The 25,058-nt window shown below is 41.0% G+C and overlaps 1 long non-coding RNA gene across 1 annotated transcript; it reads right to left on the bottom strand.

Annotated features, from left to right (window-relative positions):
- Nucleotides 1-434: 434 nt before the first annotated feature.
- On the bottom strand, nucleotides 435-25,024 carry LOC118899797. Its single transcript, XR_005020992.1, has 4 exons — nucleotides 24,911-25,024; nucleotides 9,797-9,807; nucleotides 8,879-8,881; nucleotides 435-446 (listed from the first exon to the last, which is right to left on the bottom strand). It is a non-coding gene; the product is annotated as an uncharacterized LOC118899797 (long non-coding RNA).
- Nucleotides 25,025-25,058: the final 34 nt, after the last annotated feature.

Below are 25,058 nucleotides of genomic sequence, written 5' to 3'. Positions count from 1 at the left end.
GATGGGCCTTGGACTTGGGACAAAAAGCCCTGGGCCCCACTGTGTGACTGCAAGTGTCAACATCCCCATCTGCAAAGTAAAGGAAGTGAAACAGGCAGCTTTTTAAGGTCCCTCCAGTATTAATGATTCTTGCAGCTGCTGGGGAATCAAGTGGTAGTCTCTGAATCTAGAGACGAGCCCCATGCTGTGTGTCCGCTAGGAGGCCGGGACTGTCTGCGTTGGATCCACTGCCCTTTGAGCAGGATGCCTCATTTACTAGAAGTCAGTTAATGAAAAAAAAAAAAAACAGAGGGGATGGGGTAGGAATCTCTTCTTAGTTTCCCCGTCAACATCAAACCACTCTAGAATAACAACTTATAAGTCATGGCCATTTAAGGCAATAAGAAAAACTGAGTGTTTCTCAGTTTTTTGTTTCACTGAGTGTTTTGCTGCTTTCTGCAATCAGTCTGAATTTCCCCAGACTTGACCCTTTACCCACGAGGAGCCCTCTGTTTTTCTTAACATGTTGAACTTGGAGATCACAAACTTGTTAAGTCACAGAATTTCAGACCCAGAAGGGGCTCTCTGCAGTCGAGGAAACTGACCAGAGTGATAAGTGGCTAAAGGTCATATCGCAATTTAGTGGTAGGGCCAGGACTAGAAACCACCAAAATCAATTTTCTCAGCTACATGAGAGGTGATCTCTGAAGTTCTAAAGCTTTAGGCTTAAGAGACTGATGTTTTGGTCTTGATTATCTGGCCAGTGATCTTTGCTCCCCCATGATGGTTCTAACTAATCATTAATTTTGCTTGGTAGGTTGACTTTTTTTTAAAATAAGACTTTATTTTTAAGTGCATTTTTAGGTTCACAGCAGAATTGAGTGGAAGATACAGAGATTTCCCATATACCTCCTGCCCCACACATGCATAGCCTTCCCAGTTATCAACATGCCCTGCCAGATGGCACATTTGTTACAACTGATGAACCTACATTGACACATCATTATCACCCAAAGTCTGTACCTTACATTAGGGCTTATTCTTGTTGTTGTACATTCTATGGATTTAGATAAAATTATAATGATATGTATCTGCCATTATAGAATCAAACAGAGTACTAAGAATCCTCTGTCTTTCCCTATTCATTCCTCCCTGCCCGCAACTGGTATTTTTTACCATCTTCAAAGTTTTGCCTTTACCAGAATGTCATATAGTTGGAATCCCAGAATACGTAGCCTTTTCAGATTGGCTTCTTACACTTAGTAATATGCATTTAAGTTTCCCCCATGTCTTTTCATGCCCTGATAGCTCATTTCTTTTTACTGCTGAATAATATTCCATTGTCTGATGGACCACAGTTTATTTATCTATTCACCTACTGAAGGACACCTTGGTTGCTTTCAAGTTGGTTGACTTCTTGAGTGTCCAGAGATAGATTATTAAAAACTTTCCTCATCAGAATGAAATTCAATTAAGTCTCATTAAGTCCATTATCTCAAATTAAATCTCTGATTAAATCTATTAAAGTGATGGTTCTCTGGACTTTTGGATTTCACAAAGGTGTAAAATTAACAAAAATGTTTGCGCATCTACATTTTGTTAATTTTACTGAGTAAATATGCATGTTTTTATCTAAAACCTACAATTTATTATTATCCTACTACTATAAAAGACATTTTAACTCAAAAAATAAAAGAGGGCTTCCCTGGTGGCGCAGTGGTTGAGAATCTGCCTGCCAATGCAGGGGACACGGGTTCGAGCCCTGGTCTGGGAAGATCCCACATGCCACGGACCAACTAGGCCCGTGAGCCACAACTACTGAGCCTGTGCGTCTGGAGCCTGTGCTCCGCAACAAGAGAGGCCGCGATAGTGAGAGGCCCGCGCACCGCGAGGAAGAGCGGCCCCCGCTCGCCGCAACTAGAGAAAGCCCTCACACAGAAACGAAGACCCAACACAACCAAAAATAAATAAATAAATAAAATTTTAAAAAATAAAAAAAAATAAAAGAGTACACAATTTCAGAATACATCACAGCCAGATAAATAAGTTCCTCTTTGAAAAACTCTTGCATTGTTCTTACTTTTCTCATTTTGCACAAATCAGTAGAATCCTTGTCACCCACCAAACCCAGCCTACACATCAGCCTTGGAAACCACTGCTTTAAGGAACTAGCCAATGTGACCCAAATTCCTCTACAAAAGAGCTCTTCTGCCTCTGAATGGCTCCCTTCAAGAGATGTTGGAGGCTGAAGACATTTCCAAGCTGCAAGAGAAAACAGTGAGGGTGGGAAAGTAGGTCTTCTAAAGCTGAACTTGCAAGGAACTTCTTGGGAGAAGATTTGTAACTTCGATTTCTATATGATAAAACATTCTTGAGACTTAAACTGCACTAGAAGTTGAATGGGGGTGGGGGGGTGGGAAAAAGAGAAAATGTTTCCTTCTGTGAATGTAAACTTGCTGGACCAGTTAGAGGTAGGTTAAATCCTATTCCGATGGTATAGGCAGCTGCTGTGTGGGCCCCTCACACTCAGAGTCAGCAAATGCAGAGAAGGTGCTTAAGGGACAGGTAATCATCCCGAAGAGAAATCGAGAAACCAGAATTCCTGCTTTTGTTTACTCAGTGGCTCTTTAGCAAACGTCTAACCCCAGTCCACAGTTTTAAAGGACAGGGACTTCCCTGGTGGTCCAGTTGTTGGGACTCTGCACTTCCACTGCAGGGGGCGCGGGTTCAATCCCTGATCAGGGAACTGGGATCCCTCTTGCAGCACAGCACAGCCAAAAAAAAAAAGACATCATACAATTATTAGCAATATTCGCTCAGATAATGCTGACTCTTCTTTTTTTTTTTTTTTTTTAATATTTAGCTATTTATTTATTTTGTCTGCACCGGGTCTTAGTTGCGGCACACGGGATCTTTTAGTTGCGGCATGCATGCGGGATCTAGTTCCCCGATCAGGGATCGAGCCCGGGCCCCCTGCATTGGGAGCGTGGAGTCTTAGCCACTGGACCACCAGGAAAGTCCTGGCCTTTCTTTTTGAACAATGTTCCATGGTTAACAAACCATGTTCTTCACAGCAATTGGTGCCCTTCACTTTATCTGTCTCTTAAATTATATTGTCTGAGAAAAGATATACTTCAAAAAACAAAACAAAACAACAACAACAAAACCAACCTTCATCTTTTTGTGGGATTTCCTGGGTATATACAAGTCAGGGTATAATTCCCAACATTCCTTTAGGTCGTAAGACTGTACCTATGTTCTGCTTTATCAATGATGCCCCATTTTGCTCTCTCTCATACACTCTGCCTCTCTTTTTCAAAGAGCTAGGTAAAAATCAATCTAAGATTCTTCCCAGATAGTAGGGGCATTCAGGACGCTCCCTAGGCACTGTGTGCTCCTGGAAAAAGTAGGAGCCCAGGGGATTTCTCGCCACAGGAAAATAGGAAACCGTAACCACTGGAACGGAGAGGGGTTCTTGCCATGACATCTCTCCAGAACTTGAAGTTGTACCTGAAGATCTCATTTCCTCGGAAAAACTGAGCAAGGGGGAGAAGGTGAAATAAGAAGACAGATTGTTGAGGATTATAAAGTCTCTGCTACACTGTGAAGCTCTGATGGGTCAGTACATTTTTCCCCAAAGATAAGGACAGATTACTAGTAAAGACTTTTTCACCAGGTAGGCGCTGAGGCTCTTAGGAATGTTCTAGAATCCTTCAGGAGAATAGTATGGATAGTTCTACTGTCCCCGCAACCTGGTCTTTTGTCACCTTGAGAGCTGTGATGCTTTGTTTGCTTGTTTTTGTTTTTTTTTTAACTGGATATGAACTGGGGACCGAGAGCTGTGAGGTTTCACCACTAGATTATGTTTGACCACTAGATTTTTTAATAATTAAGATAAATTTTAAGATAAACTATAAAGTAAATGAAAATATTTAAAAATAATATATCCTCATCATAAGAACTTTGAGGCAAACAGAAATAGAAAGTGATCACTGTAATCTCCCCGTCTGATCACACCATGGCTGTATTTCTTCCTATGACTCCTTCTGGGTATTTTTTAGGCACAGCTGTAATGGCATCCTAACTACCTCGTATTCTTTTGTTACTTGGTGTGTGTGTGTGTGTGTGTGTGTGTGTTTTACCATGTCACCACTTCATGAGTCTCACTTTTACTGGCTATGAAATTCCTTCTTGTGGGTGGCACATTTTAGTTAAATATCTCCTTGTTGAGCTTGAGGGCAGTATGGCTTTTGTTTTTGTTGTTACTCACCAGAAATCTATGAAAGTGTTCATTCTGCCAGGCCCTTGCCTATGTTAACCATTGTTTTGTTCAAAATCTTTATTAATTGAATGAAAATAGCAGCTCACGTTTAATACATATTTCTTTGATTACCAGTGAAGTTGAACACTTTCCCATATTCTTTTGTTTGCACCTTGTGTTTTTTTAAAATTTAATTAATTTATTTTTTAATTTTTGGCTGCATTGGGTCTTCATTGCTGTGCGCAGGCTTTCTCTGGTTGCGGTGAGCGGGGGCTACTCTTTGTTGCGGTGTGCGGGCTTCTTATTGCGGTGGCTTTTCTTGTTGCGGAGCACGGGCTCTAGGCACGTGGGCTTCAGTAGTTGTGGCACGCAGGCTCAGTAGTTGTGGCTCATGGGCTTAGTTGCTCCGTGGCATGTGGGATCTTCCCGGACCAGGGCTCGAACCCATGTCCCCTGCATTGGCAGGCAGATTCTTAACCACTGCGCCACCAGGGAAGCCCACACCTTGTGTTTTGGTGACATCCTGGTGAAGTCCTTCAGGCAGAACCAATTAGAAGGATGTTTCCCATTGATAATCTTTTAGAGATTAGCAGTAAACGTTCAAAGGGGGAGCATTCCATAGAGAGTGGGAGTGAGAGGGCTAAAATACATGATAGTAATTATCAAATATTCTACTTTAAATACAATTATAAATAGATGAAATGTTATTTTAAAATGAAAGACTAGTAAGTCAGAGAAAGACAAATATCATAGGATATCACTTATATGTGGAATATAAAAAAATGATACAAATGAACTTACGGAACAGAAACAGACTCACAGACTTAGAAAACAAACTTATGGTTACCAAAGGGGAAAGGTGGGAGTAGGGATAAATTAGGAGTTTGGTATTAACATATACACACTACTATATATAAAATAGATAATCAGCAAGGGCCTACTGTATAGCCTAGGGAACTCTACTCTATATTCTATAATAACCTAAATGGGAAAAGAATCTGAAAAAGAATGGATATATGTATATGTATAACTGAATCACTTTGCAGTACACCTGAAACTAACACAACATTGTAAATCAACTATACTCTAATATAAAATAAAAATTAGGGACTTCCCTGGTGGCGCAGTGGTTAAAACTCCGTGCTCCCAATGCAGAGGGCCTGGGTTCGACCCCTGGTCAGGGAACTAGATCCCACATGCATGCCGCAACTAAGAGTTTGCATGCCACAACTACGGAGCCTACATGCCGCAACAAAGGAGCCCACCTGCCGCAACTGAGACCCAGTGCAACCAAATAAATAAATAAATACTTTAAAAATAAATAAATAAAATAAAATAAAAATTAAATTAAAAAATAAAATAAAATGAAAGACTGAAACACCTCCCCCTTTTTTCTCAGAGTAGTTTTAATTTGGTTCAGCACATATACTTGACATTCAACGCATCTCCGTGTGAATTGAACTAGTTAGTTTTTTGTCTACTTCCTCCCATGGTCAGTGAAGACCAGAAAGCAGTTACATACAATGCCATTAACTGAGGGCCCCTCTGAATAAAAGATTCACATATTCAAAGATTCCAAAAGGGAACTTTGCTGGTGGCACAGTGGTTGAGAATCCACCTGCCAATGCAGGGGACACGGGTTCGATCCCTGGTCCGGGAAGATCCCACATATGCACCACATGTGCACCACAACTACTGAGCCCGCGCACCTAGAGCCCGTGCTCCGCAACTAGAGAAGCCACTGCAGTGAGAAGCCCGCGCGCCACAACGAAGAGTAGCGCCCGCTCGCAGGAATTAGAGAAAGCCCGCGTGCAGCAACGAAGACCCAACACAGCCAAAAATAAATAAATAAATAAATTAATTAATTAAAAAAAAAGATTCCAGAGGTATAATCCTAGGTCCTTTTCTGCTGCTGTTGAATGTCCTTCGTCTGGTTTGAAGGCTGTCTGACCGGCCTTACCCTCAGATTTCTGACATCACTCTTCTGCCACATTGTCACCTTTATTTGCACCTTTTCAGTTTATCAGCACCATAAATTCTTTCTCAGATAATGGATATTTGTTTTATATTACTAACTGACATCTACTGGTACTGCCTGTGTCAGGCATGGGCTGAGTACTGTTCAGGCATTACTCATTTAATCTTTACAACACCCTATATGGTAGTTACTAGTATTATTCCCAGTTTACAAATGTGGGCAGAGTCTCAAAGAGATGAGCCAACTTGCTCTGGACCCAGAGGAGATGCCTGGGGAGTGGCCGGAATTTGAACTCAGGTCCTGATTCTAGAGTTACTAAAACATGTCACCTCAAACCTGCAGTTTAACCCCAAAGGTCCTGAAAAAGTACTGTACTCTGAAATCTCATGCCATATGGCCAAACACTTGTACATAGTAGATGCTCATTAAAATCCTTGCTGAGGGGCTTCTCTGGTGGCGCAGTGGTTAAGAATCTGCCTGCCAATGCAGTGGACATGGGTTTGAGCCCTGGTCTGGGAGGATCCCACATGCCGCGGAGCAACTAGGCCTGTGAGCCACAACTACTGAGCCTGCGCTCTAGAGCCCGTGAGCCACAACTACTGAGCCCGCATGCCACAACTACTGAAGCCCACGTGCCTAGAGCCCCTGCAACAAGAGAAGCCACCGCAGTGAGAAGCTGGCACACTGCAACGCAGAGTAGCCTCCGCTCACCGCAACTAGAGAAAGCCCACGGGCAGCAACAAAGACCCAATACAGCCAAAAATAAATAAGTAAAAATAAATTTTAAAAAATCCATGGGGGCTTCCCTGGTGGTGCAGTGGTTAAGAATCCGCCTGCCAATGCAGGGGACACGGGTTCGAGCCCTGGTCCGGGAAGATCCCATATGCCGTGGAGCAGCTAAGCCCGTGCACCACAACTACTGAGCCTGCGCTCTAGAGCCCACAAGCCACAACTACCGAAGCCCACGTGCTTAGAGCTTGTGCTCTGCAACAAGAGAAGCCACCACAATGAGAAGCCCGCGCACTGCAACGAAGAGTAGTCCCCGCTCTCAGCAACTAGAGAAAACCCGTGTGCAGCAGTGAAGACCCAATACAGCCAAAAATTAAATAAATGAATAAATAAATAAATTTATTAAAAAAAAATCCTTGCTGAGTTAAAAGAGGATCTACCTGTTTAAAAGATTTTATGTCTCCAAATGAGGTAGTTTCTCTGCCTCTCTACAAACTATAAACTCATCCTTGAGAATTCATGGGAACATTCCTTGGGGCTGCAGTGGACTAGAGCATCTGAGTCTTTGGAATGACCTGAATGAGAATAGAACAGAATTTTTGACCTGAGAAACTCTTTACTACAGAAAAACCAATAAGTTGTGGGTAAACTGTGTAGTGGGAATATAGCAAAGGGTAGGATACTTAACATCCCTCGACGTTCAAAGACAAAATTTTGTCCTGTTTTCTAGGTGAAATGATGTTCATGTTGCAGACTCCGAATTGCTTCCCTGTTTGGACCTGACACATCTGGGTCTGTCTGTGGGTAATGTGGCCTCTGAGGACATCTTTATACACTTGGCAAAGGGACCACCTTTTCAAGCTTGGACCTTAAAATCCCAGTAAGATCTTCCTCACAAATGGGCTCCAAGGTAAGGACGTACCCCTTTTCCCTAACGAACTCCAGATTGCAGTGCTGGTAACTTCCTCCCAGACTCAAACAGGACCTCAGCATCCTGGGATCCCCTAGAACCACTTCATTTATCTCTTTGGGCAAACTAAACATGCTCAGTTTAAAATGCAGTGAAGCTCACCACTGTCCTTTGTTTTGGAGAGTCTTATTTTTGCATAAGTAGTCCATCCTATACAGGTTGCTAACTACTGTGTATTCCCCTTGCCCCTATGACTGCTGGTGTAAATAAACTGCATCTCCCCATTGGTAAACAATGATAATAAACAAAATTTTAAAAAATGAAAAACAAAAACAAAACTAAACTAAACATGCTCAGTTTAAAGTCTTTGTCAGATTATTTTATTAGACTAATTTCATCTGAAATAAACTCATATTCTAATTACTGATTTTGTTGACTGTCTTAGTATTACATCTTTTCGGTGTTTTATAATATTGGTTTATGGACCATGCTCAGAGTTTGTATGTTTCTCCTTGTCTCTCTCCTTCTGTGCTCACCCCTCCCAGTTTTATGCTTTTGCATTTGCCTCCCTCCCATCCTCAAGGCTCTAGTCCAGAACTGGCTCTTATTGTGACGGTTGAGCTGCCCCACTGAGCGATTAAGGATGACACAGATCCAGGCACTGAGCCAGCAGGCAGCCTGGCTCACTCCCTGGACTGCAGGATGAATCCTGGTCGACCCACGTCTCTGGACTTGCAGCTTGTTCTACATCTTAGCACAGGCAGGTTTCAGCAACAATTTAGTTCAGCCCCTAGCCTAGCCTGGCCCAGCCCACAACTTTAAGCAGGGATCCAGCTCCATCCCCCATCTAATTTGAGACTTTTAGTTCCCATGACCCCCCCAGGAATGAAACTTGGGGCTCCCACTGAATGTCAGGGCCTGGAGCTCTTCAGCCCACTTACCGCAGTGCGTTTTCATCCTGCTTCTCATCCATGGTTCTGAGCCCCCTGTACGCAGAATAATGGCCTGTAGAGGTGTCCACATTCTAATTCCAGGAACCTGTGAGTATGTTACCTTACATGGCAAAGGGGGGTTTGCAGATGGGATTGAGTTCAGGATCTTGACATGGGGAGATTGTCTTGAATTCTGCCAGTGGGTTGATGTGATCACAGGGGTTCCTTATAACGAAAAGGGGGAGACAGGAGAGTCAGAGAAGATGTGATGATGGAAACAGCAGAGGTCAGAGAAAGAGATTTGAAGATGCTACACTGCTGGCTTTGAAGATGAAGGAAGGGGCCATGAGCCAAGGGATGCAGGCAACCTCTAGAAGCTGCAAGGAAACAGATTTTCCCCTCGAGTCTTCAGAATGAATGCAGGCCTGACGACACCTTGATTTTGAGCTCAGTGAGACCTAATTTGCATTTCTGACCTCCAGAACTGTAAGATAAATCTGTGTTGTTTTACGTCACAAAGTTCTCAGTAATTTGTTACAGCAGTAATAGGAAACTATCTTTGTTTTTCTCATGTTGCTGCTCTGTTTTCTTTTTGATTATTTTAAACCTCCCCCTCCTTTTCTGTGTGTGGAACTGAGAAAGACTTTCAACCATGAATTTGCCCACAAGTGGACCCTTTCTCTAGAAATAAATGGTGACCATTTATTAAAGTGAGAAAACAGATTGGTAGTGACAGGAGTGTGTAGAATGCTAGCTAGTGTACTTTCAGCATTTTTTTAAAAGTACTGAAACTTTAAAAAAAAGTTTTTTCTAAATCACACATATACCATGTATGCACCTATAAACCTAACATTGTAAGGCCATAAATGAATTGCCAGACTGTTTTTGAAATAGCTATAACCTGATAGTGCAAGTACTGGACAACAAATAATTGAAATCTGAGATACCTTTTTATCTCTGCCATCTAGTCCCTGTGAATTAAAGAAATAACTCACCTTCTCTAAGACTTCCCTTTTCACTATCTGCCTCTTTCAGAGTTTGTGGGAGTAATAACAATATTTAAAGGCTTTTAAGCAATTAGAATTGTTTTCTTGTTATCAGATTGGTGATGCTTCTATAAGAAAACCATTGTATAAGTTGTCTATCGCTGCAAAACAAACTACCCCAAAGCTTAGTGACTTAAAACAAAACAAATGTTTATTATCTCACATCATTTCTGTGGGTCAGGATTTCAAGAGCAGCTTGTCTGGGTAGATCTGGCCCCAAGTCTCTCATGAGGCTGTGGTCATGATTTCGGACATGGTGCAGTTGATCTGAAGTTTGATTAAGGCCGAGGATCTACTCCCAAAGTGACTCGCTCACATGGGTGACAAGTTAGTGCTAACTATTGGCAGGAAGGCATGGCTCATCTCAAGGATCTCCCCATAGGGCTGCTGAGTGTGTTTACCTCCTGGCAGCTGGCTTCCCACAGGGCAAGCAGTTCAAGAGAGAGCAAGGCAGAAACCACAGTGCCTTTTATGACCTAGCTCAGAAGTCACATGGTATCGTGTCCACACATCCAACCGGCTACACAGGTCAGCCCTGCTCAGCATGGAGTGGACTATAGAAGGGCATGAATAACAGGGGGCAAGGATCTCTGGGGTCTATCTTAGAGGCTGCCTACCATGACCAAGGAGAAGGTTCTATTTAGTCTTCAGCCTTAAAGCCTTCCTTATCTCATAAATCCCTAGAGATGCAGAGTAGGAAGGAAATTCCAAGGTTAGTCCAAACATCTAGCTCACAGGAATCACATCTTTAAAATCATATCACCTAAAACTCTCTACTGATAATTTAAAACTGAGTTGCATAAGCCTTGTCTCATTTGCATTAGAGCCTCCGTATCTCCCAGGAGCAGAAACCCTGCCTTGTGCTTCTGAAACTCTTAGGACATCTCGCCTGCTCCTTGGCACAGAGTTAGGAATACATACATTTTTGTAAACTTGACAAATTGTTAACTGGCATTTGAAGAGTAACACATTGGTTAATATCCAGCCCCTCTCCCCCCCAACCCCGCCCTCTTAATTTGATGTTTCTGTGTGTTTTGAAAGCCTGGGCTTATGGGAGTGGCTGACTCCAGAATTTTAGGAGAAGTCAGTTGTAGGGTGAACCTCTCCACGCTGAGGTTGAATTTGGAGTCCAAATAGGAGCCAAATGGGGGTATATACAGAATCAAAAATATTGCCAGCGTCCTTGTCCAGGGATGCTAGTGAATGAAGCACATTGGACAGAAGCAATATGTGTAAACAGAGAGACAGGATGTCAAAGGTGGTGGAGACACAGCTGCACCTGCTGTGTGATTTTTAGGCAAGTCCCCAAATCACCTACACTTTCTGGGTGTGGCTTCCTTATTATTTACTTGGGATAATAATGCCCACGTGTTTTCAGAGATGTGAAGCAACTGGACCTCTCCTACTGGAAGGACCGTAAATAGTTATAATCACTTTACAGAGCACTGGCAATATCCAGTATAGCTAACGATGTAATACCCACCCCATGATAGACACCCCAGCAATTCTATTCTTGGTCTGACCTTGGAGCAGAAGTTCTCAGCCCTGATTGCATGTTAGAACCACCTGGGGGAGTTGGGGTTTTTTTTAAGCGCTAATGTCTCAGCTCTACCCTCAGGGATTAAGATTTCATCAATTCTGGGATGAGGCCCAGAAACTGGTTTTTTACAAAGCTCCCAAGGCTATTCTAAAGTGCACTCTGCCAGAGAGAAACTCACACAGACAAAGAGACATCCAATTGGTACCAAATATACACTTAAAACCAAGGGAGATTAAGCATCTAAATGTAAAAAGTCAATCTTTAAAGTTCTTTTAAAAAGGTTAAAACTACCACATGACCTTGGGATATGGAAGGATCTCATGAGATTAGAAATGCATACACCATAAAAGATAAGATGGATACATTTGCCTTTGATGTGTAAAAATCTTGTGTTTGAAAAGATGCCATAAACAAAGAGAACAGATAAGCCACATTCTGAAAGAAGTAATTTGAGAATCAGATAACCAAACAAAGGATTAGTATTCAGAGTATAAAAGAATTCAAACGTGTTAGTAAGAAAAAGGTGAATTATCTATAAATGCTCCAACCAAAAGACACAGGCTCAATGAATGGATACAAAAACAAGACCCATATGTGTGCTGTCTACAAGAGACCCACTTCAGACCTAGGGACACATTCAGACTGAAAGTGAGGGGATGGCAAAAGATATTCCATGCAAATGGAAATCAAAAGAAAGCTGGAGTAGCAATACTCATATCAGATAAAATAGACTTTAAAATAAAGAATGTTACCAGAGACAAGGAAGGACACTACATAATGATCAAGGGATCAATCCAAGAAGAAGATATAACAATTATAAATATATATGCACCCAACATAGGAGCACCTCAATACATAAGGCAACTACTAACAGCTATAAAAGAGGAAATCGACAGTAACACAATAATAGTGGGGGACTTTAACACCTCACTTACACCAATGGACAGATCATCCAAACAGAAAATTAATAAGGAAACACAAGCTTTAAATGACACAAGAGACCAGATAGATTTAAGTGATATTTATAGGACATTCCATGCAAAAACAGCAGATTACACTTTCTTCTCAAGCGTACACAGAACATTCTCCAGGACAGATCACATCTTGGGTCGCAAATCAAGCCTCAGTAAGTTTAAGAAAATTAAAATCATATCAAGCATCTTTTCTGACCACAACGCTATGAGATTAGAAATCGATTACAGGGAAAAAAACATAAAAAACACAAACACATGGACGCTACACAATACGCCACTAAATAACCAAGAGATCACTGAAGAAATCAAAGAGGAAATCAAAAAATACCTAGAGACAAATGACAATGAAAACACGATGATCCAAAACCTAGGGATGCAGCAAAAGCGGTTCTAAGAGGGAAGTTTATAGCAATACAATCCTACCTCAAGAAACAAGAAAAATCTCAAATAAACAATCTAACCTTACACCTAAAGGAACTAGAGAAAGAAGAACAAACAAAACCCAAAGTTAATAGAAGGAAAGAAATCATAAAGATCAGAGCAGAAATAAATGAAATAGAAACAAAGAAAACAATAGCAAAGATCAATAAAACTAAAAGCTGGTTCTTTGAGAAGATGAACAAAATTGATAAACCATTAGCCAGACTCATCAAGAAAAAGAGGGAGAGGACTCAAATCAATAAAATTAGAAATGAAAAAGGAGAAGCTACAACAGACACTGCAGAATTACAAAGCATCCTAAGAGACTACTACAAGCAACTCTATGCCAATAAAATGGACAACCTGGAAGAAATGGACAAATTCTTACAAAGGTATAACCTTCCAAGACTGAACCAGGAAGAAATAGAAAATATGAACAGACCAATCACAAGTAATGATATTGAAACTGTGATTAAAAATCTTCCAACAAACAAAAGTCCAGGACCAGATGGCTTCACAGGTGAATTCTATCAAACATTTAGAGAAGAGCTAACACCCATCCTTCTCAAACTCTTCCAAAAAATCGCAGAGGAAAGAACACTCCCAAACTCATTCTATGAGGCCACCATCACCCTGATACCAAAACCAGACAAAGATACTAAAAGAAAAGAAAATTACAGACCAATATCACTGATGAATATAGATGCAAAAAGCCTCAACAAAATACTAGCAAGCAGAATCCAACAACACATTAAAAGGATCATACACCATGATCAAGTGGGGTTTATCCCAGGGATGCAAGGATTCTTCAGTATACGCAAATCAATCAATGTGATACACCATATTAACAAATTGAAGAAGAAAAACCATATGATCATCTCAATAGATGCAGAAAAAGCTTTTGACAAAATTCAACACCCATTTATGAAAAAAACTCTCCAGAAAGTGGGCATAGAGGGAACCTGCCTCAACATAATAAAGGCCATATATGACAAACCCACAGCAAACATCATTCTCAATGGTGAAAAACTGAAAGCATTTCCTCTAAGATCAGGAACAAGACAAGGATGTCCACTCTCACCACTATTATTCAACATAGTTTTGGAAGTCCTAGCCATGGCAATCAGAGAAGAAAAAGAAATAAAAGGAATACAAATTGGAAAATAAGAAGTAAAACTATCACTGTTTGCAGATGACATGATACTACACATAGAGAATCCTAAAGATGCCACCAGAAAACTACTAGAGCTAATCAATGAATTTGGTAAAGTTTCAGGATACAAAATTAATGCACAGAAACCTTTTGCATTCCTATACTAATGATGAAAAATCTGAAAGAGAAATTAAGGAAACACTCCCATTTACCATTGCAACAAAAAGAATAAAACACCTAGGAATAAACCTACCTAGGGAGACAAAAGACCTGTATGCAGAAAACTATAAGACACTGTGAAAGAAATTAAAGATGATACAAACAGATGGAGAGATATACCATGTTCTTGGATTGGAAGAATCAATATTGTGAAAATGCCTATACTACCCAAAGCAATCTACAGATTCAGTGCAATCCCTATCAAATTACCAATGGCATATTTTACAGAACTAGAACAAAAAAATCTTAAAATTTGTATGGAGGCACAAAAGACCCCGAATAGCCAGAGCAGTCTTGAGGGAAAAAAATGGAGCTGGAGGAATCAGACTCCCTGACTTCAGACTATACTACAAAGCTACAGTAATCAAGACAATATGGTACTGGCACAAAAACAGAAATATAGATCAGTGGAACAGGATAGAAAGCCCAGAGATAAACCCATGCACCTATGGTCAACAAATCTATGACAAAGGAGGCAAGGATATACAATGGAGAAAAGACAGTCTCTTCAATAAGTGGTGCTGGGAAAACTGGACAGCTACATGTAAAAGAATGAAATCAGAATGCTCCCAAACACCATACACAAAAATAAACTCAAAATGGATTAGAGACCTAAATGTAAGACTGGACACTATAAAACTCTTTGAGGAAAACATAGGAAGAACACTCTTTGACATAAATCACAGCAAGATCTTTTTTGATCCACCTCCTAGAGTAATGGAAATAAAAACAAAAATAAACAAATGTGACCTAATGAAACTTCAAAGCTTTTGCACAGCAAAGGACACTACAAAGAAGACAAAAAGACAACCCTCAGAATGGGAGAAAATACTTGCAAATGAATCAACGGACAAAGGATTAATCTCCAAAATATATAAACAGCTCATGCAGCTCAATATTAAAAAAACAAACAACCCAATCAAAAAATGGGCAGAAGACCTAAATAGACATTTCTCCAAAGAAGACATACAGATGGCCAAGAAGCACATGAAAAGCTGCTCAACATCACTAATTATTAGAGAAATGCAAATCAAAACTACAATGAGGTATCACCTCACACCAGTTAGAATGGGCATCATCAGAAAATCTACAAACAACAAATGCTGGAGAGGGTGTGGAGAAAAGGGAACCCTCTTGCACTGTTGGTGGGTATGTAAATTGATACAGCCACTATGGAGAACAGTATGGAGGTTCCTTAAAAAACTAAAAATAGAATTACCATATGACCCAGCAATCCCACTACTGGGCATATACCCTGAGAAAACCACAATTCAAAAAGACACATGCACCCCAATGTTCATTGCAGCACTATTTACAATAGCTAGGTCATGGAAGCAACCTAAATGCCTATCGACAGATGAATGGATAAAGAAGATGTGGTACATATATACAATGGAATATTAGTCAGCCATAAAAAGAAACGAAATTGGGTCATTTGTAGAGACGTGGATGGATCTAGAGACTGTCATACAGAGTGAAGTAAGTCAGAAAGAGAAAAACAAATATCATATATTAACACATATATGTGGAACCTAAAAAAATGGTACAGATGAACCGGTTTGCAGGGCAGAAATTGAGCCACAGATGTAGAGAACAAACGTATGGACACCAAGGGGGGAAAGTGGTGGTGGGGTGATGAATTGGGAGATTGGGATTGACATGTATACACTGATGTGTATGGATAACTAGTAAGAACCTGCTGTATAAAAAAATAAATAAAATAAAATCCAAAAATTCAAAAAAAAAGAAAAAGATGAATTATTTAATTACCATTACTTTTTGTAAGGAGAATAGATAAATAAAATGGGCAGAGTTATATAGGGAACTGTTCAGCAGTAAAAAAAAATGAATCAACTATGTATTAACATATATACACATTTACATATGTTCATACATACATATGTATTAAGATAAATAACTCTTACAACAATGTTGATCAATAAAAACAAGACCTTCAGAATGATACCGTATGACGCCAATTTCCTGAAAAAAATTGAAACACACAAGTCAACACTGTATGTGTTCATTAATAAAGACTGTACAAGTATAAATACACACATGGGTCTGAAAAACACTATCCTGAGTTTTATTTTTACCTCTAAGAAGAAAGGGAAATAGGATTGGGATTTCAAATAAATCTATAATATTTTAGGTGTTCAACTGAATCATAAATACATGAATGTCTGTTGTATCATTATCTATACTTTTTTGTATGCTTAAAAATATTATAGGGACTTCCCTGGTGGCGCAGTGGTTACGAATCCGCCTGCTAATGCAGGGGACACGGGTTTGTTCCCTGGTCCAGGAAGATCCCACATGCCGCGGAGCAACTAAGCCCATGCGCCACAACTACTGAGCCCGCGTGCTGCAACTACTGAAGCCCACGCGCCTAGAGCCCGTGCTCCACAACAAGAGAAGCCACCGCAATGAGAAGCCCACGCGCCCCAAAAAAGAGTAGCCCCCCACTCGCCACAACTAGAGAAAGCCCACGTGCAGCAACAAAGACCCAACGCAGCCAAAAATAAATTAATTAATTACAATATTATAAAATTATTGAAAAATCTAAAAATTAGTTATAGCGTCTTTGGGGGGCTAATCCTCTAGAACCACAACAGACTTTTTGGTGTGAAATCTTGATCCGATTATCCTGGTTTTGTAAACTGTCACTTTAAAGAGAAAGCTCGTGACCTTGTAGAGAAACGAAGGCAGAAAGTCTTTAGTTCATAGAGTAAATATTGGGGTTTTAGCTTCCTATATGAGGCGCCGTTTGGGGGCGCCAGAGGACAGCACAAGCCAGCCGATCCCAGGTTCTCCCAGGGGAACAGAACGGCCGGCTTCACCTGTTCCGCACTGGTTAGTAATCAAACATCTGGTGGGTTCTTACCTCCTGAAGTGTCTTGTGATGACGGTAGCACGTGCTGTCTTTAACGCCCTGGACTTGATATAGTAAGGGTTTGCGGAGCCCCTGAAATGCAGCTTACTTTTGACCTGAGTACTTAGAACTTTGCAAGCTGAGTCAGGTGGCAATGGTTCTTCCATTGCATAGGGTTATGAAAAATTAATTTGGCTGAAACTCTGTACTTTCTGACACCCCCCAGGATCCTCTTGAGCAGGAAATGAGGCTGCTTGATAAACGTGCTTTTGTCATCTCTTGAGGAATTGCCATATATTAAAAATAATTTAAAAGAAAAAAAGGATGATCAAGGTTGTTACCCAATATTACAAAGAAAATTACATGTAGATAGGTTGATGCCTGGTGAAAATGGAGTGTGAACGGCTTTCCTTACCTAATCGGAGGGTCTTCTGAGAGGTCCTGTTAAAATCATCCAGCCAAGTTTGGAGGAATTCTTCCCATTTTATAGCAAAGGAAGAGAAAAGATCACCAAGAAGTCCCCTTCATTGGGTCCCCTAGACCAGTGCTGTCCATTAGAACGTTCGTGATGATGGAAATGTTCACATTTGTGATGTACAATGACGTAGCCACTAGCCATGTGTGGCTGCAGCATGCTGAACTATGGCTAGGATGAAGAATAAAATTTTACATTTTATTTAATTTTAGTTCTTTTCAATTTAAGTGACCACATGTGGCTGGTGGCTGCTGAATTGGACAGTGCAAGTCTAGATATTTTTAAATATTTATTTTTGTGTTGTACCACTAACATATGCACTAAAGAAAATGAGATGCATGTTAAATTCAAATTTGGGTGTAGATACTTCTAAATATTTCCCTACTGATGTCAAATGTACTTATAAATACACATGTTTTTCTTTTCAAAAATGGGATCATACTTAACATATTGCTTTTAATGTTTTAAAAAAGTAATATACAGGGAACATCTCCCCATACCAGAACTTTATATCATTTTTAATACTTGGAGTATCCTCTGTTGAATGGATAGTAATGGACAGTTATTATTCTAAGCACATTGCCCGCATTATCTCATGTGATCCTCACAACCCCATGAGGTAGATATCATTCCATTTTACAGATGAATTCTCTGAAATACATAAAGATTAACGTGTACTTTGCAAAACTCAAGCAGAGGCAGTGGGAGAGTCAGGGTTTCAAGGCTCCCAACCAGGTGGGCTGACTTCAGAGCCTGCTGTTGAATCTCTCTGCTTTAAATAAAGTTTTTTAAAATTGAAGTATAGTTAATTTACAATGTTATGTTAGTTTCAAGTGTACAGCAAAGTGATTCAGATATATATAGATATAGATATTCTTTTTCAGAGTCTTTTCCATTATAGTTCATTACAAGATATTGGGTAGAGTTCCCTGTGCTATACAGTAGGTCCTTGTTGTTTACCTAGTTTATATATAGTAGTGTGTATATGTTAATCCTAAACTCATAATTTATCTCCCCCACCTAAATAAATTCAGTTTAAAATAAGCATTCAATTCATCTAAAAGACACCCCAACAGCTTTGTCCTTAGTTTTGGTCTTAGGGCTTGAACACATCCTTTGTGCTACATTCAGTAATTGACGGGATGCCTTTAAGTTGCTTTACTTGTCCAATGGGGACAAAGAGCTGAGTTTACTGAGCACGTGAGCCTTTATCTGTGCAACACAAGGATGCCTTTAGGTGGTGTCGAGCCGCTGCTGCATGGGGGCTTGTCTTCCTACTGGGCATGTAAACCCTCCTACCCCAAAAACCGATCGCGCCAGCCAAGAGTTACCTGCCTTGCTGCAGAGTACAGCACTTGAAAGCAGATAATAAAGTGGTGTGAGTGAGTTAACTTGCTGTGTTCACAGCCAAGCTCCCCACCTGTAAAATATGGTTCATAAACTTGTTGAGTGCCTGCAGGGAGGGATGCATCTGGGTGCTCCTTAAGGAGATATGGAGGTACATAAGGCGTGATCCTTGCTCCCAAGGAGGTACAGCAGTGTAAGCACTCGAGAGCACATCCTTCCAAACCCACATGGCGGCTTGTGCAATAACACAGGCAAAACACCAGGTTCAACAGAGCAGAGACAGCGAGGTGTCATCTCCAGGGAAAATTCCATGAAGAGGGAGACATTTGACCCAGGAGCTGAGCCTTCATACAATGGTTAAGCTTTCAGTTGGAAGAAATCCCAAGTGGAGAAACAGAATGATGTGAAAGAACATTGGTCTCGCAAAGCTTGACAGCTGCTGACACAGCATCTTTGTTTAAGCTTTCAATTCTAATTACAAATGAATAAATGCCAACTGTCAAATAAAAATGAGAAAATCTAGGCAAATATAAAGAAGAAAACTTTAATTATACCTAGTCCTACCACTTAGAAATATTTCCTTCTAATCTTTTTCCTAGTTGCCCCGACCTAGTTGCATACTTTAGTGTCATTTTCCCCCAAATCTCCCTTGGAAATGTAAAACTCCTTATTATAGATTTAAACACAATATGCATTTTACCAACATCATCCTCTTTGGGGTGTTTTCCTGAGGGCCTGGTGACTGGCCCCTAAGGGGACAGGGTGCTCTCTGCACTGCAGCCCAGCTGTCATCCTGGGATCTCCCTGCACCATCATCACCCTGAGGATTCCCTTCTCCTCGCTCTTGTGCTGAGACCTAGATTCCCAGATCAAATGGCTTTTTTTCTTTCTTGGTTTACCCCTTCATTTTGGTGGAACACATCCTCTAAAAGCTTTCTGGAAATGGGTGCATGGTAGCTAAAATGTTTGAAACCCTTGCATGTCTGTTAATGGCTCTCATTCAGCCCCATCCTTGATTGATGATCTGTGTAGGAATTGAACTCTTGGTCACAAGTCATTCTCCTACAGATCTTTTTAAGGTGTTGTTCCATTGTTTTCTAGCCTCCAGTGTCCTGCTGAGAGGTCTGCTGCCAGTTTGATTTGTTATCCTTTCCCTGGAAGCTTTTAGAAGGGAGCTTCTCTTTGTCCCTATTGCTCTGAGGTATCATGGTGATGTCTGTGGTCTGGGTCTGCTTTTATCCATTGACAAAAAGGCCCTTTTATTCCACCAACTCACATCATCAGTTTTGGAAATTTTTTCTTGAGTTATTTTCCAGTGATTTCTACTCTCCATTCTCTTGGTTCTCAGATTCTGGGCTTGCTGGCTTGTGCCTTAGTTTTCATGTCATTTCTGAAAAATGTTCTAGCTCTTTGTCTTTTTCTCTACTTTCTGGGAGATTCCCTCAATTTCATCTTCCAACACCTCCTTTGAGTTTCTAATTCTACCATTATATATTATTATAACATGTTAACATTACATAATGTAATATATTTAGTATAATATATTTTGGGGAGCTTTGTTTTGCTCTCTGTCCCTTTTTCATAGCATCCCTTTATTCCATAGATGCAGTATCTTCTCACACCTCTCCCTTCTGTACTTCCTGTCTTATTGTTTCCTTCAAGTTGATTTTTTTCTGATTCTTGTTCGTCTTGCTTCTGTCTTTCATCTAAGAGATCATCCTCCTCAAATGTCTGACAATCTCTGCCTCTCAGTTCCTATGTAATAGTAAAACATCAAAGAGCTGATTGGATGCTCAGGGCTCACAGATAGGGCTGGTCCAGCCTGGGCAGGGTGTAGGGTGATATGCGCCTCCTCTGCTCTCCTTCTAGAGGGCATATGCCCAGCTCCAGCAATCTGGAGGCCCCAGTGGTCAGGACTAAATCCTTTACTTAGTCCACTGGTTTTAGAGTACAGGATCCTGACCCTTAACCACTTCTGGTGTGGCCCAGTTCAAGACTCTGCTTTTACTGTCTGCAGAGAATAAATTTCCAGGCTTCAGCTGGGGTGAAGAAAGGTGCAGTTGCCCATCTGCTCAGAATAGAGGAGGGGATCTGGGGATCTAGTTTCATCTTAAATAGACTTGTAGCCACTCCTGTTTTCCATTGCTAACCAATGTGTCTTCCCCAAAGATTTGTTATATAAAATAATTGAGATAGCCCTTGCATAACATGGGACACTTTATAAGGACACAAATATAAGGCAATTCTCTTTTCTAAGGGATACTTTTGCGGGGGGGGGGGAGAGGTTCAATTTATATTTAAAGAAATACAATATTAAAACCACAATGAGATACCACTTTACACCCACTAAGATGGCTGCAAGTAAAAGAACGGATAACGCCAAGTGTTGACAAGGATGTAGAACAACTGGAACATTCATACAGAACTGGTGGGAATGCAAAATGATGTAAACACTTTAGAAAACTGTTCGGCAGTTTCTTATAAATTTCAACATATACTTACTACATGACTCAGCAATTCATGCCTAGGTGTGTTTACCCCAAAGAGATAAAAATATGTGTCCACACAAAGACTTGTTCACAGATGTTCTTAGCAGCTTTATTCATAATGGCCCCAAACTAGAAAGAACCCAAATGCCCATCAACAAAGGAATGGATTTTTAAAAATGTGGTATAGCCATAGAATGAAACACTATTCATCAGGAAAAATGAACAAAGTATTGATACATGTAACAACATGGATGAGTCTCAAAATATTAAACTGAGTGAAAGAAGCCAGACACAAAAAATACCTATGATTCCAATTAAATGAAATTCTAGAAAAGAAACTATTTTATAGTGACAAAAAGCTGATCGGTGATTTCCTGGCCCAGTGGTGGGAATGGGGTGGGATGGCTTGCAAAGGTGCATGAGGAAACTTTCTGGGACGGTGGAAATGTTCTATATCTTGATTATGTTGATGGATTCATGAGTATAAATGTTTGTCAGAACTCATTAAAGTGTCCATTTTAAAAATGGGTGCATTTTATTGTATGTAAATTATACTTCAGTAAAGGTGATGTTTTTTTTCAGTGGTTCCTAAAGAGATTATGACTTCTGTCCATGGGCAAGGACTGTTGGCCACTGATGCATGGGCTTCACTTGAGGGAGCCAGCTGTTCTGATGATCTATTTTACGGGTGTTACTGAACAAAGTTCGTGTGCCCAACACACAGTTAGGCCAAATAAAACTGAAATGATGGCGTTTGGAGCAGAGAAAGGTTTACTGCAGGGCCAAGCAAGGAGAACAGGTGGCTCACGCTCAAAAACCCCGAGCTCCCCAATGGTTTGGGGGGAAATTTTCTTATAGGCAAAATTTGGGGTGAGGGCTGCAGGGTGTGTGACTTTCTTCTGATTGGTTGGTGATGAGGTAACAGGGCGGTGCTCCAGGAATCTTGGGCTCAGCCTGAAGTTATCAATACCATCCTCCACCTTAGTGGGGGCCTTAGTTCTGCAGAAGAACTCAAAGATATTGTTATGTCTATTCCTTGAGGAGGAACCAGGACCTTGCCCCAAGTATGTCTGGACTGCTCCTACCTTGTTTCTGTATTCCCTGACTTTCCTGATTAGCAACTGTTTGAATCTGCCCTTTGGAACTCAGAGAAGGTCATGGAGGCTGAATGAAGCCTATTGCCTACAAACAAGAAACAGGGGACATGGAAACGTTTTGCACGTGGGAGCCCTAAAGGGTCCTGCTGGGTTTCATTACCTCAGGTGGCAAAGGAGAATTAAGGTAGCAGATGGAATTGAGGTTGATAATTAGCTGAAGTTAAAATAGGAAGATTGTTTTGTTTTATCCAGTGGGGCCAATATAATCACAGGGATAATTAAATTTGGAAGTGGAAGGCAGAAGAGATTAGAGTGATAAGATGCGTAGCCATTGCTGGCATTGGAGATGGAGGGAGGGGCCAGGAGCCAAGGAGCGAGGGCACCTCTAGAAGCTGGAAAAGGCAAGGAAATAGATTCTCCCCTAGAGCCTCCAGAAAGGAACACAACCCTGGTGATGCCCAGATTTAGCCCAATGACATGTCTGACCTACAGAACTGTAAGATAACAAATTGTATTGTTCAGGGCACCAAGTGTGTGATAAATTGTTATAGCAGCAATAGCAAACTAAAACAGGAATTCAAATGGAGTTTACATCTTAAATTTAAAAACTTGTTTAAAAAACTTAAGTTTACATCTTAAATTAAAACCATTTAAGATGTAAGCTATTATGTATAGGATGGATAAACAACAAGGTCCTACTGTATAGCACAGAGAACTATATTCAATATCCTCTGATAAACCATAATAGAAAAGAATATAAAAAAAGAATATGTGTGTATATATATATATATCTGAATCACTTTGCTGTACAGCAGAAATTAACATAACATTGTAAATCAACTATAGTTCAGTTTAAAAAAAAAACCCATTTCAGCTCCTTACACTAGTAAGATGGTAATTAGTTAACTTCCTGCTGGGCCAGTCTCTTAGCTAGTTTGCTAATTTACCTATAGGATTTCTCCTCTACAGGAGTATCTAGAGGACTCCCTTAAGCTTCTCCCCAGAGGGTTATAAAAACGCAACCATTTAGAAAATAGAGATGCACTGTCCTAATCCTCTATAAATCCTTAAACTATAGAAGAAGCTGTTACTGATTCACACAGGTTAACTCAGGGGAGCCCGATCTTGAGGATGGGAAAACGTCGAGTTCACCATAGGTGGCCTTTGTTTGTTTGTTCTAATCGTAGAGAGTTCTCTTAAGTCAGCTGTTAAAGACCAAGGTCTCTTTGCAAACCAGGCCACTCAGCTCCGCCCTCCCTCCGCCCTCCCCCCGCCCTCCCCCTCCCTCTCCGCAGGCCTCTGCAGCGCGTCCGCCTCCTCCAGGGTTTCAGTTGGAGGCAACAGCCCTCTTGTCCGTCAGCCAACCCTTCTGTAACTGATGTCCCCTGTGGACGAGAGGGAGCGAAGCTTCAGGTTCATGTCAAAAGGATTTTAACCCTTGCTCCACCCAGAAGCCGCCTGCGTCAGGTTGATGGACTATAAGAGCCTAGATCCTAATTAGGGTCAAGCGGAAGTTACTAATCAGCACCGTGCCCAGGACTGTTCCTAGGCTCAGCCGAAGCAAAATCGAGAGGAAAATAAAGCATGCCGTCACACGCCCCGTGCGCGGGAGCCCACTGGAAAGGAGGAAACGGGAGCCCCCATCAGACACGGGCCTTTAGATGCAGTGACGCTGACTGCCAAGAAACTCCACGCTCTCTGCTTTCCGCAGACTCTGATGAATACTCAGTTTGTTCAGTGCGCAAAACATACACAACCCAAGTTCTGGAATTGGAGAGCGGTGATGGTTGCACAGTACTGTGGATATACTTAACGCCACTGAATTGTGCATGAAGTGGTTCAAATGGTAAATTTGACACTGTGTGTGTTTAATCACAATTAAAAACAAAACCCACAAGTTCCGTTGCTTGCTTCTAAAACCTGAGCCATTCATTTTATTTTTCATTTAGAATGTTGACTCTTTTAAATCTTTATTTATTTATTCATTCATTTATTTATTTATTTTTGGCTGCATTGGGTCTTCGTTGCTGTGCACGGGCTTTCTCTATTTGTGGCGAGTGGGGGCTACTCTTGGTTTTGGTGCGCGGGCTTCTCATTGTGGTGGCTTCTCTTGTTGTGGAGCACGGGCTCCAGGCGCACGGGCTTCAGTAGTTGTGGCACGTGGGCTCAGTAGTTGTGGCTCGCGGGCTCTAGAGCGCAGGCTCAGTAGTTGTGGCACATGGGCTTAGTTGCTCCATGGCATGTGGGATCTTCCCGGACCAGGGCTCGAACCCGTGTCCCCTGCATTGGCAGGCGGATTCTCAACCACTGCGCCACCAGGGAAGCCCGACTTTCTTTTATCTTGAACTATATTTGACATATAACATTAGTTTCAGGTGTACATTGCAAAATGATCGCCACATCCATTCTTCCTTTCTTTTTTTTTTTTCTATCCTTTAATTTCCAAAGCATGTAAGCATGTTCATTCACATTTGACTGACTGATAGTACATAATTTTCTTTTACAATAGGCCAGGACATCTGTGTTATCCTGATTATACAAAAACAGATACAAAATGGTGTTGAGACTTACTTGCCTGAAATTACAAGACTAAGTGTATATGCATATATTTTTTTAAAATCTCTCTATTTCCATTCC

Source organism: Balaenoptera musculus, chromosome 8 (genome assembly GCF_009873245.2).
Source record: "Balaenoptera musculus isolate JJ_BM4_2016_0621 chromosome 8, mBalMus1.pri.v3, whole genome shotgun sequence".
NCBI classification, from domain to species: Eukaryota; Metazoa; Chordata; class Mammalia; order Artiodactyla; family Balaenopteridae; genus Balaenoptera; species Balaenoptera musculus.
Note: the sequence above shows the minus strand (reverse complement) of the source record. Positions and strands in the feature narration are given on the sequence as shown.